The sequence below is a fragment of the Narcine bancroftii genome, chromosome 11 (genome assembly GCF_036971445.1).
Source record: "Narcine bancroftii isolate sNarBan1 chromosome 11, sNarBan1.hap1, whole genome shotgun sequence".
In the NCBI taxonomy this organism is placed as follows: domain Eukaryota; kingdom Metazoa; phylum Chordata; class Chondrichthyes; order Torpediniformes; family Narcinidae; genus Narcine; species Narcine bancroftii.
Window position 1 is genome coordinate 32,869,199 of NC_091479.1, and position 13,487 is coordinate 32,882,685.

The following is a 13,487-nucleotide window of genomic DNA, read 5'->3' on the forward strand; positions in this document are numbered from 1 at the left end:
TTTGGCAGATACTGTGACACCAAGTTTTCAGTAGTGAGAAGGTTTAACAGTAATGCATGATAAGCTGTGGTAGATACTGTGATACTAGGTACACAGTTGGAAGAAGGTTTTATGGTGATGTAATATTAACTGTGGCAGATAAAGTGACACCAGGTTCACATTGGGGAGAAGTTTATGGTGATGTTCAGAAGACTGACGCAGATATGGTGACACCACATTCACAATGAGGAGAAGGTATATCAGTGATGTACAATAAACTGTGGAATATACTGTGACTCCAAGTTTATAGCGGGGAGAAGGCTGAACTGTGATGTACGATAAATGGTGGCAAAAACAGTGAAAAATGGGTCAACGTGGGGAGAATGTTTATCGGTGATGCACAGTCGACTTTGTAGATACTGTGACACTGTATTCACAGTACTGAGAAGGTTTAACAGAGATGTATGGTAGAATAAGGCAGATTCTGTGACTCCATGTTAACAGTAGTGAGAAGGTTTAAAAATGATGTACAATAAACTGTGGCAGATACAGTAAAACCGGTCTCACAATGGGGAGAAGGTTTAATGGTGATGTGTGGTAAACTTAGGCTGATATTTTAACACCAAGTTAACAGGGGGAGAAGGTTTAACGATGATTAACGGTAGATTGAGGCAGAAGCTGAGAGACAGCATTCACAGTAATGTGAAGGTTTAACAGTGATTTACTATAAACTGTGTCAGATCCTGTGACAAGATGGCGCAGAGGGTAGATGTGTGGTTCCACCCTTCCCCAGTTAGACTATTAAATGTTCGATTTTAAAAGTTGTAAAAGTGATTAAAAATACTATTTATAGACTTTGGAATAGTGGAGGATCGAAATAGCTACTAATGTGAAAAAATTGAAAACTCGGTTCCAGAAGAAATTACTTTACAAAAGTGTTGAAGAATTGTGGCCAAGTTCAAGTTGAAGCAATGGAGTCGTCGACTGGAGTCTCCAAGCCTCAGAGGACTCCTGCCCGGCTAAGTATTTAGTCGGCACCACTTGCGCTATCTCAAGATGACGACAGCTCAGTGATGAGTTCAGCGGTTTTGACTCGTGCACTCATGAACACAGACGTGAGGGTGGGCCAGCTGAGCGAGGACTGGCCCGTGAGCCTGCAGCATTGCCTGGTGGTCAGGGGAGGTACAGTGTAGCATCGGAAGACACACCTGCGCAGTCGGTGGCCCTACCGGGCATGCACAGTGCGTCGGGGGTCCACAAACCTTTGGAGAAGGTGTGGGCTGTGGGGGAGCCTGAGCGACGGTGAACTGACGAGGTCGGCACACTGTTGTCGGGTGTCCAGACCTGCAGCAGCACCGGAAGAGGACCTATTGCTATGGAGGAAGAAGATGCTCAACTTCATTAGAATTTGAAGAACTGGGGACTGCGGCAAAAGAAGGTCAGCCTCAAATGTAGGTGATGGATCCTGGACTGGATTTCTGTGTTTCCAATTCTGGAAGGGATTGCTCAACTCATGGAAGATATGTCAAATATGTCAATGCAGATGATTCATCAGATTTTCGGAAATGAAAACTAAAATGAACACTGTGTGTGAAGAAATAACTTTTATGAAGCAAGATATTAATGTAGTTAAGAGTGATGTTACGAGATGGACACGATCAGTGGATACTGTGCTAGATCATTTTAAAAAGATTGAGGAGGCTTTCTTGAAAGCAAGAGTCAAGTGGAGCGTAATAGAGAAAAAAATGGAAAAGTGGAAGATCCTTTTGTAGATTGGGGGATTCAGAAGAAGGAATTATTGAAGAAGTTTGACTCATTAGAAAACCAAAGTCGTAGAAATAATGTTAAGATAGTAGATCTTCCGGAAGATATGGAAGGTTCGGATCCGGTGAAGGTTTTGAAGAAATGGATCCCAGACGTGTAGGGCAGGTAATTCTTTCAAGAAGGACTGGAATTAAATCGAGCGAATAGAGCGTTAAGGAAGAAACCGTTTCCAGGCCAATTACCACGAGCAGTTTTGATTCGCTGTTTTAAATATCAAGACAGAGAGATGATCCTCCGATTGGTGGTGCAGAAAACATGGCAAAATCAGGCTCCAATTATGGTTCAAAATAATAGGGTTTTTTAAATGCAGATCTGAGTCAAGAAATTATCAGAAGAGTCCGAGAATTTAATTCAGTCGATTAAGTATTGTGGCAAAAGGGATATAAATTTGCTTTTCGTTATTCGGCAGTATTGGAAGATTTTTATGGGAATTTTCAATCTCAGTTTATTGAAAATGACCATGATGCTTTAATATTTGCTAATTCATTGCCAGATGTACGAGGAAATGGGCGAATGTCACCATTGTCACAGAAGGGAAGGGTCAATGGGAATGGAAATGGGAAGATTGGAAAATATGGAAAGAATGGGAAAAAAAGTTGAATTGACGCAAAGTCTTCTCGATGTTGAAGATCCGGAACAATCATTGGGACTGGAATCACTGGGTTGAATGTTTTTGTTTCAGGACTTTGTGAAAGTCTGACTGGGGGTGGGTGACACTGAGTCCTTTAGTCACCCGCCACTTGTGGACTTCACCACACCCAGATTTTTTGGGGGCTACTACTTTTGAGTAGCTTGTTTTGGGATTGATTTTTCTCCTTTTTTTGGAATTTTTAAAATAGGTGGGGATTAGAATACTGTGAGACTTAGAAGGGGTGCATTATTTTATAGTAGGATTCACATTTGTGAGAAGGATTAACAGTGATATACTATGAACTGTGTCTGATACTGTGACACCAGGTTCACAGAGGGAGAAGGTTTAACAGTGATGTAGGGTATGTTGATGTAGATAATTTGACACCAGGAGTAAAGTGGGGATCAGGTTTAACAGTGATGTACAGTAGACTGAGACAGTTACTGTGACACTGGGTTCACAGAAGTGAGAAAGTTGAAAAGTAATGACCGATAAACTGTGTCAGATACTGTGACACCAGGTTCACATGGGGAGAAGGTTTAACGGTGATGTACGGTATGTTGAGGTAGATAAAGTGACACCAGGTGCACAGTGGGGATAAAGTTCAACGATGATGTACAGTAGACTGAGACAGTTACTGTGATGCTGGGTTCACAGAAGCGAAAATGTTTAACAGTAATCTACGATGAACTGTGTCAGATACTGTGACACCAGGTTCACAGTGGGGAGAAGGTTTAACAGTGATGTACGATAAACTGTGTCAGATACAGTGACACCTGGTTCACAGTGGGGAGAAGGTTTAACAGTGATGTAAAATAAACTGTGTCAGATATAATGACACCCATTCACAGATGTGTAAAGGTTTAACGATGATGTATGGTAGACTGATAAGAGATACTGAGACAATGGGTTCACAACATTAACAAGGTTTAACAGTATTATACGATAAACTGTGAGATACTGTGACACCAGGTTCACAATTTGAATAAGATTTAACGGTGATGTAAAATAAACTGTGGCAGATACTGTGACACCATGTTCACAATGGGAGTAAGGTTTAACGCTGATGTAAACTAAAATGTGGCAGGAAAAGTGACACCAGATTCACAGTGGAGAGAGGTTTAATGCTGATGTATGGACGACTGAGATCGTTACTGTGACATTTGCTTCACAGCAGTGAGAAGGTTTAACAGTAATGTACGATAAACTGTCAGATACAGTGACACCAGGTTCACAGTGGGGAGAATGTTTAACAGTAATGTACGATAAACTGTGTCAGATACAGTGACACCAGGTTCACAGTGGGGAGAAGGTTTAACAGTAATGTACGATAAACTGTGTCAGATACAGTGACACCCATTCACAGATGTGTAAATGTTTAACGATGATGTATGGTAGACTGATAAGAGATACTGAGACAATGGGTTCACAACATTAACAAGGTTTAACAGTATTGTACGATAAACTGTGAGATACTGTGACACCAGGTTCACATGGGGAGAAGGTTTAACGGGGATGTACGGTATGTTGAGGTAGATAATGTGACACCAGGTGCACAGTGGGGAGAAGGTTTAACAGTAATGTGCGATAAACTGTGTCAGATACTGTGACACCAGGTTCACAGTGGGGAGAAGGTTTAACAGTAATGTACGATAAACTGTCAGATACAGTGACACCAGGTTCACAGTGGGGAGAAGGTTTAACAGTAATGTACGATAAACTGTGTCAGATACAGTGACACCAGTTTCACAGTGGGGAGAAGGTTTAACAGTAATGTACGATAAACTGTCAGATACAGTGACACCAGGTTCACAGTGGGGAGAAGGTTTAACAGTAATGTACGATAAACTGTGTCAGATACAGTGACACCAGGTTCACAGTGGGGAGAAGGTTTAACAGTCATGTACGATAAACTGTGTCAGATACAGTGACACCAGTTTCACAGTGGGGAGAAGGTTTAACAGTAATGTACGATAAACTGTCAGATACAGTGACACCAGGTTCACAGTGGGGAGAAGGTTTAACAGTAATGTACGATAAACTGTGTCAGATACAGTGACACCAGGTTCACAGTGGGGAGAAGGTTTAACAGTCATGTACGATAAACTGTGTCAGATACAGTGACACCAGGTTCACAGTGGGGAGAAGGTTTAACAGTAATGTACGATAAACTGTGTCAGATACAGTGACACCAGGTTCACAGTGGGGAGAAGGTTTAACAGTCATGTACGATAAACTGTGTCAGATACTGTGACACCAGGTTCACAGTGGGGAGAAGGTTTAACAGTCATGTACGATAAACTGTGTCAGATACAGTGACACCAGGTTCACAGTGGGGAGAAGGTTTAACAGTAATGTACGATAAACTGTGTCAGATACTGTGACACCAGGTTCACATGGGGAGAAGGTTTAACGGTGATGTACGGTATGTTGAGGTAGATAATGTGACACCAGGTTCACAGTGGGGAGAAGGTTTAACAGTAATGTACGATAAACTGTGTCAGATACAGTGACACCAGGTTCACAGTGGGGAGAAGGTTTAACAGTAATGTACGATAAACTGTGTCAGATACAGTGACACCAGGTTCACAGTGGGGAGAAGGTTTAACAGTAATGTACGATAAACTGTGTCAGATACTGTGACACCAGGTTCACAGTGGGGAGAAGGTTTAACAGTCATGTATGATAAACTGTGTCAGATACAGTGACACCAGGTTCACAGTGGGGAGAAGGTTTAACAGTAATGTACGATAAACTGTGTCAGATACTGTGACACCAGGTTCACAGTGGGGAGAAGGTTTAACAGTCATGTATGATAAACTGTGTCAGATACAGTGACACCAGGTTCACAGTGGGGAGAAGGTTTAACAGTAATGTACGATAAACTGTGTCAGATACTGTGACACCAGGTTCACATGGGGAGAAGGTTTAACGGTGATGTACGGTATGTTGAGGTAGATAATGTGACACCAGGTTCACAGTGGGGAGAAGGTTTAACAGTAATGTATGATAAACTGTGTCAGATACAGTGACACCAGTTTCACAGTGGGGAGAAGGTTTAACAGTCATGTACGATAAACTGTGTCAGATACAGTGACTCCAGGTTCACATTGGGGAGAAGGTTTAACAGTAATGTACGATAAACTGTGTCAGATACTGTGACACCAGGTTCACATGGGGAGAAGGTTTAACGGTGATGTACGGTATGTTGAGGTAGATAATGTGACACCAGGTTCACAGTGGGGAGAAGGTTTAACAGTAATGTACGATAAACTGTGTCAGATACAGTGACTCCAGGTTCACATTGGGGAGAAGGTTTAACAGTCATGTACGATAAACTGTGTCAGATACTGTGACACCAGGTTCACATGGGGAGAAGGTTTAACGGTGATGTACTGTATGTTGAGGTAGATAATGTGACACCAGGTGCACAGTGGGGATAAGGTTCAACGATTATGTATGGGAGACTGAGACAGTTACTGTGACGCTGGATTCACAGCAGTGAAAAGGTTTAACAGTAATCTATGATGAACTGTGTCAGATACAGTGACACCCATTCACAGATGTGTAAAGGTTTAACGATGATGTATGGTAGACTGATAAGAGATACTGAGACAATGGGTTCACAACATTAACAAGGTTTAACAGTCATGTACGATAGACTGTGTGAGATACTGCGACACCAGTTTCAGAGTGGGGAGATGTTTTAACGGTAGAGTACAGTAGACTTTGGCATATTCTGTGACGCTGAGTTCAGGGCAGTAAGAAGGCTTAATGGTGATGTGCGTTAAACTGAGGCAGGTACTTTAACACCAGGTTCACAGGAGGAAAAGGTTTAATGTTTATGAACGGTAGACTGAGGCCGAAAATGTGAGATGGATTCCACAGTAGTAAGAAGGTTTAACAGTGATTTACTATAAACTGTGTCAGATACTGTGACACCATGTTCATATTGGGGAGAACGTTTAACAGTGATGTACGGTAAATTGAAATGGATACCGTGACACTGGGTGCACAGTGGGGAGGAGGTTTATCAGTGATGTACGGTAGACTGAGACCAATACTGTGACACCAAGTTCACAGTAGTGAGAAGGTTTAACGGTGATGTACGGTAAATTGAGATATATACCAAGACACCATGTTCATAGTAGGGAGAAGGTTTAACGGTGATGGACGGTAGACTGAGGCAGATTCTATTACACCAGGTTCACAGGGGGAAAAAGTTTAACGTTGATGTACGACAGACTGAGGCAGAAACTTTGAGACAGGATTCACATTCGTGAGAAGGTTTAACATTGATGTACGATTAACAGTGTCAGATACTTTGACATCAGGTTCATATTGGGGAGAAGGTTTAACGGTGATGTACGGTAGAGGGAGGCAGATACTGTGACACCAAGCTCATTGTATTGTTCATTTATCTTAATTACAACATCTAATTTATATCTCTGTTTTTTTGTGACAACTTCCAAACATTCCATAAAACTTCTATTCTTATCAGATTTTGTTCATTTTAATACGTCACCACTAAAAGCCCAAATCGTTTGGTCTCTTAAGTACATAGCACAAAATTAAATTCTTAACCTTGGTTTGGTTCAACGGCACTTCAGTCTCCTTCATTATTTTTTCAGACCCTCATTTTGTGCTTTATGCTTTGCCCAGCCGATTCACCAAATGGGCATCCAACTCTGTCTTCTCAACTTTACCCAACGTCTCCTCTGTAAACTTAAGCAAACCAAGAAGACTAAAGTTAAAATTTTCACATTGGCATTTTCAAACAAAAAAATGACACTGTGATTTGCAATTTCACATCAAAATCCCACTTGCTAAACTTGCAAGCAACTGAATCGCATCCTACAGCTGGAAAATTGCAAGAGAACTGCTTGGTTAAAGCAAAGATTCCACCCAGTCACCCCATTAAAGGCCTCCAAGTTAACAACAGATAGCAACCTGAAAGTTAAATACAAAGATATGTATCAGGAATATTAACGGGCTTTAAAAAAAAACATTTCCACTATTGAAAGAAAACTCCTCAGGGAACATCAGGCTCTTGTTGAACATTTCCTGTTGTATTCCTCAAAATGGTTTGAATCTTGATTTCAAGCAGAGTCATTTGGTGAGATTGTTGGTCCAGAACAAACCCTGCCCACACACTCCCTTAAATACCTGCAAAGTCGTGGCTCAGCTCTGCTCTATGCTAAAGCTATCAGAGCTTTTCTGAAGAGATAACGGACTTCAGATGCTGGTACGTTGAGTCACCAAAACACCAATGATTCCCTGAACAACACACCTCTATCTGAAAACCAACAAGAACCTTCCCGAGTGGTAAATATCAACAAGACATAATATCATGTAACCGTTGTGTTTGTGTCGTTGGAGAATTCTCTTTCCATTCAATCAGAATTAGAGTTTTTGGTGCCGTATTTGAGAAAAGATGTGTTGGTGTTGGAGAAGGTCAGAGATGATTTACTGGAATGATATCAGGAATGAAAGGGTTAGTGTATGAGGAACAATTGTCGACTCTTCGACTGTACTAGTTGGAGTACAGAAGGATAAGGGGGACCTCAGAGGCATTTCAAATGCTGGAAGGCTTGGACAGAGTACATATGGCAAAGATGTTTCCCATGGTAGGGGATTCTAGGACAGGAGAGCATAATTTCAGGATAAAAGGGTGTCAATTTAAAACAAATGTGGAAAAATTGATTTTGTCAGTGGGTCATTGGGTGTATTTAGGGCAGAGATTAACAGGTATTTGATACATCAAGAAATTAAGGGTAATGGGGAGAGAGCTGGGGAGTGGGGGTGAGTGGAAGAATGGTGGAGCAGACTCGATGGGCCTACTTCTGCTCCTATATCTTGTGATCTATATCCTGCTGGAGACCTAGACAACCCTCCTCATGTATTCCATTCTTAGAAAACATTCTGCATCATGGTTTTATGTCACATGAACCCATTTCCAATTGAATCCCATGTTACAAGTGACCCAATGCAAATTCTGCATTGAGAGGACTGCAGCTTCCTCATTTTAAAAATTGTTATGGAGCAGCTCAAATGAGAATTATTGCTTCCTTTTTTGAAAGGGTTAAAATAGAATCAAATAAAATAGGAGAGTACATAAAAAACAAAGAATTTGGAATTGATTTGGAGGATGCACAAAAAAGATTTGTTAAGATAGCTCTTGCCGTAGCAAAAAAATGTATTATGTCAACCTGGAAATTGGAAGATAATTTGAAAATACAACAATGGTATATAGAAATGAATAAATGTATTCCATTAGAAAAAATAACATATAGTTTAAGAAATAATATTGAAATATTTGAACAATATGGGAGCCTTACATTAAATACAATAGCGAAAACCTAGTGGGGACAATCATTACCTAAGTTAACGGAAGGAAAAGGAAATGAAAAGAATGGACTCAGTAGAATTTCTGGTGTATTTTTCTTGAATGACAACATTGTCTGACTGGTTTAATGTATCCTAGATTGTATACCTTAAATGGATGGGAGGGGGGAGGTAGGGAGGGTGGGATGGGAGGAGGGAGGAAAAAATGGCACTGTATATGTGTGAACAGGAAAAAGTGTGTGTCATGGTTAATGTGATTTATGGTGTGAAAAATAAAAAACTAAAAAAAATAAAATAAAATAAAATAGGAGAGTGAAAAGCACAAAAATTTATGTACAAGTGGGAATCAAAATTAATGGTTGGTGATAAAGATACACAATTGTTGAAACAGAATGGCTTTGATTCAAAATCCTCATATATTTTTTCAAAGGATCATCAATTTCTGGATAGCGGGTTTCGTAAGGGGATTATAAATGTTGAAGATTGTTATGAAAGGGGTCAATTAATGTTATTTGAACAACTGAGAAATAAATAACGTATAACTCATCGCAATTTTTTTTTGCTATTTCCAACTAAGAGCATATTTGAAGGATAAGTTAGGACCAACCATGTTGTACTGAAATAGAAATTCCTTATAAGAGGAATTGTTAAAAAAATTATTTGATGATGTCCTCTTTATTACAAGTAGGAACTTTTAAATGAGAAGTTCATAAGTTGAGACAAAGGTGGGAAATGGATCTGAATATTGTAATTGATTGGCAAATATGGGGAGATCCATATAAGGCTCTCAATGCAAGATATAAATTAGTTCAGTATAATTGTTTTTACATCAGTCATGTAGCAGATGTCAGCAAGGATTTTATCTGAATCCTGCACCTGGAGTCAGGTGACTCAGGCTGTTGGATGTGAAAACCTCCTCAGGAAGCTGATATGGCAATAGAGATCAAATGATCCAGGGGAGTTGTATTAATTCACTTCAACGCAGCATTTTGGATCTATTGACCAGAGTTCCACACTGCAGCAGTGAAGAAGGAATTCACAACTAGTTTATTTTCTACATTTACTTCTTACACCAGTGAAATTGAATAGAATAAAATCAGAATTATCAGATCAATGTTTTAGGTGTGGTTAAGATGTCACAACTTTCTTGCATTCATCTTATCTTTGTCCTAATGCAAGATGTTTTTGGGGAGAATTACAATATTTATGGAACAAGTTATAGGACATGTTTTTCCACAGAATCTGACCTTATTTTTCATATGAAATATTGAAGGAACAAGGCCCAAATTAAATCTATTAATATATCAATTGAAATTTGTTAAATTAACGTTAGCGGTGATGAGGACATGTATTGCACTTACTTGGAAATCAGATATATATGTATTTTTAGGGATGCCAAGATGACATGCAAAAATTCAACGATGTATTCCTTTGGAAAAAATTACATATAGCTTGAGAAACATCTACTCTTTACTTTTGCAAATTTGGCACCTGAATATACAAATATCAGGCTTCAATTTGTAATAATGCCCCTTCCATCCCTCTAGACATGTGAGATTCTCCTCTTAGTTAATTTTTTAAAATTTAGATTTGTTAGGTTTCCTCGCCACCGTGAATTCTGCGGAAGCGGTCGACTAGTGCAGGGCACCAGAAAACAGAAAGACCACACTCCACCAACATCTCAGAAGCAGAGGATTCAATCCACGGGTCAGTGACCAAGGAAGCCGACCAGTGAGGGGATCTGCAGCTGAAACACCCACATAGGTGGCAGGCTGTTGGTGACTTGAGGAGAGAAACCCACGCACGCTGCAGGCTTCTGGACAAAGCAGTCAAGGAACCCACACCAGGCTGTGGATTGCTAGAGACTGGGTCAAAACTGGCTAAAAGGGTGTCAGGTATCGGACCTGGGATACGAGTGAGTGCTAAATGGTTCCTAATTATGTCAGAGGTTCAAAACTGGAGCTCACATTGCCAATGACTTGGATTGGTCTGTGAGCATTGAAAGAGAATCCACAGACCCTCAGTGACTTAGCCCAGGGTTTGGGGTGGTGGGGGTGGGGGGGAGCACTCAGTCTTTCTCTGACTGCAAGAGGCATTTCAGGCAATATCTGCCAGAGTGGGGAGAGTCTGTTTGTCTTACAGCAGAAAAAAAACAATTTTGTGTGATATGACACTTTTTAATTACATGACAGTAAATTGTCTCCTGAAATAGAGATAGAGGTTCAAGTTTCAAACTATTACAAACTCCACTCAACAGATTATACCTCTTCCCACTTTTTTTTCGCAAGGACACCATTGATTTGATCACAACTCCTCTGCTGCATCTGTCCTGTGACAGATTATTTATTTTACATTGTACATAGACATGTTTTTGAAAGAGATGGATTATAGGAGTTGTGTAGGTTACAAACAAACATATACACTTCACAAACAGCTCTTATTTAAAATGCAAGAGCTTTGCTGAGAGTGAGTCATTCAGGCGCCGAGAGCCTTTGCAAAGACGAAACAAGGAGACTGTTTTGCTAAAGAATTTCAAAAGCAGGTGTAAATGGATTATTGTTTTTAAAGCAACAGATGAATGGACTCAGAAGTTTGGGTCTGGTGGAGTAATCTGGCTGGTTCCAGTTTGCTTTTCTAAGAAGGTCATGTGGTTTTGCAAGCAGAGAGGAGAGACCAAATAGGCTTTTTCTAACACAGAGAGAGAGAGAGAGAGAGAGAGAGAGAGAGAGAGAGAGAGAGAGAGGGCAAGCTGGCATCTTGTTTTGAAGACGAGTTGCGAGTTCTCAGTTCAGCCTGTTGAAGAACTTTGTTGTCCATACAAGAGGAAATGGCTTGCGAGAAATTATGTTTTACCTGAAATAAGGGAAACAAAAGGAAATCAATGGTGACCTGCAGAAGAGGTTATCATTTGGAAAACCCTGATGGGTCAAGTTTCTTTGGCAAGACCCCAAGGTGGCTGATCAGAGGGAATCAGTTTATGTGTGTCCAATGAGCAGGAAATCCCTCTCTGAAACCAACAAGAATCTTCCTGGAGGGTAAACATTTACTTTTAATCACCAGAGCTTATCATTCATATTCAAATTCATAAATGTTGAATTCTATGCACAGTATAAGAATTGATAGACACCGGTGAACTTGGAGTTGTGTCAAAGAACTTTATGCACATTAAATACACCAGCACTTTGAATTAGAAGGGGGTAATGGAAGGCTGTTAATAGTGATGTTAAAGTTTGATCCTGTTTTTTTTTAAAGAAAATTTAAAACAATGTTTGTTTAAGAATGAATGGTGTTATTGTTTAAAATCTGCCTGTGATGGAAAGTATTCTTGGACTGAATAGACATCTGGGCCAAATGGCTATTTAAGGACAATCTGTACATGATTGTACATCCTAAAGTACAATGACTACTTCTATCCACTAAAGATTGTTAAAGAGCAAGAATAGACAATACAATCACATAAAATTCCCATCCATACAGCACACGTATTAATACACAGAACGATCACACCTCCTTATCGGTCAGGAAGGGCCTACACTTCCCAAGGAGCCTGAGAAAGTCAAGGCTAATGGCTCTCATGCTGAGATTTTACAGGAGCGCAGTTGAGTCTCGACCTTTGGATGGTCTAGTTGCTGTATAGCATCAGACAGGAATGATGCAGAGTAGTGAGGATCACTGGGGTCTCCCTTTTTCTGTAGATGACATTTACTGGGAGTGTTGTTCAAATTGGGCTCAAGGAATAGTACAAAGGCCATTTTGATCTAGTGAACAGCATCTTTAACCACGTCCATCATCAAAATCAGGACTTACATGCTGGGGAATAGCATCTTCCCACAGGCTGTGAGATGGATGAAAAGAATCCTGTAAGTGTGATCATCCTCCCAAATATTTATATATGTAGCGTCTACTTCGATAGAGCTACTAAAGCAACACACACACACACACACACACACACACACACACACACACACACACACACACACACACACACACACACACACACACACACACACACACACATACCAGGTTAGTCAACAGAAGATTGCTTTATTCATTATTTACAAGCTTCTTCTATTTACAGCGTGTCCCGGGCTCCATGGGTCAAGGTGTGACATCATTTGTGAGTTTGCTGCAGATCCACGGGACCACAGGTTTAAATTAAGCCCTGTGAGTGTCCTGTACCTTCCGGCAGGGGAAATCACAGATCAACGTGCCATTCTTCGACACGCAGGACCACGTCCATGCGGTCAATTAAATGGATGAGTTTCCATCTGTCTGCCTAATGATTTTATGTGCCCGCCAAAGAACCTTGCCCTCTCGGCCCGCTACACAGCTGATACACCCCCCCCCAGAACCGTCGCCAGAAAGTAAAACACCAGCTGCATGCAGCTTAGGTGGACACCCTCATCGTCTGGGCTGGGGGCACTGAATGGGTGAAGCGGGATCCACATGGGCAGGCTTTTGTCTGTTCCATCTAAACAGCTGTGAATGTCCCCCAATGTGCAAAGTATACTCAAACCCATCCTTCTTCACCATGCGGAAAAGGCCCTCATGCGGTCGTTGTAACAGCACTCCTGGGTCCTGTCTGCGCACAAATATAAAATCAGTGTCCAGGAGTGGTGGGACACATTCTGTTAAGGGGATCCAAGCCAATGGGTAGGAAAAGCTTTGCTGATTACGATACCATGTCGAAGCTGTGGAAGGATGTTCA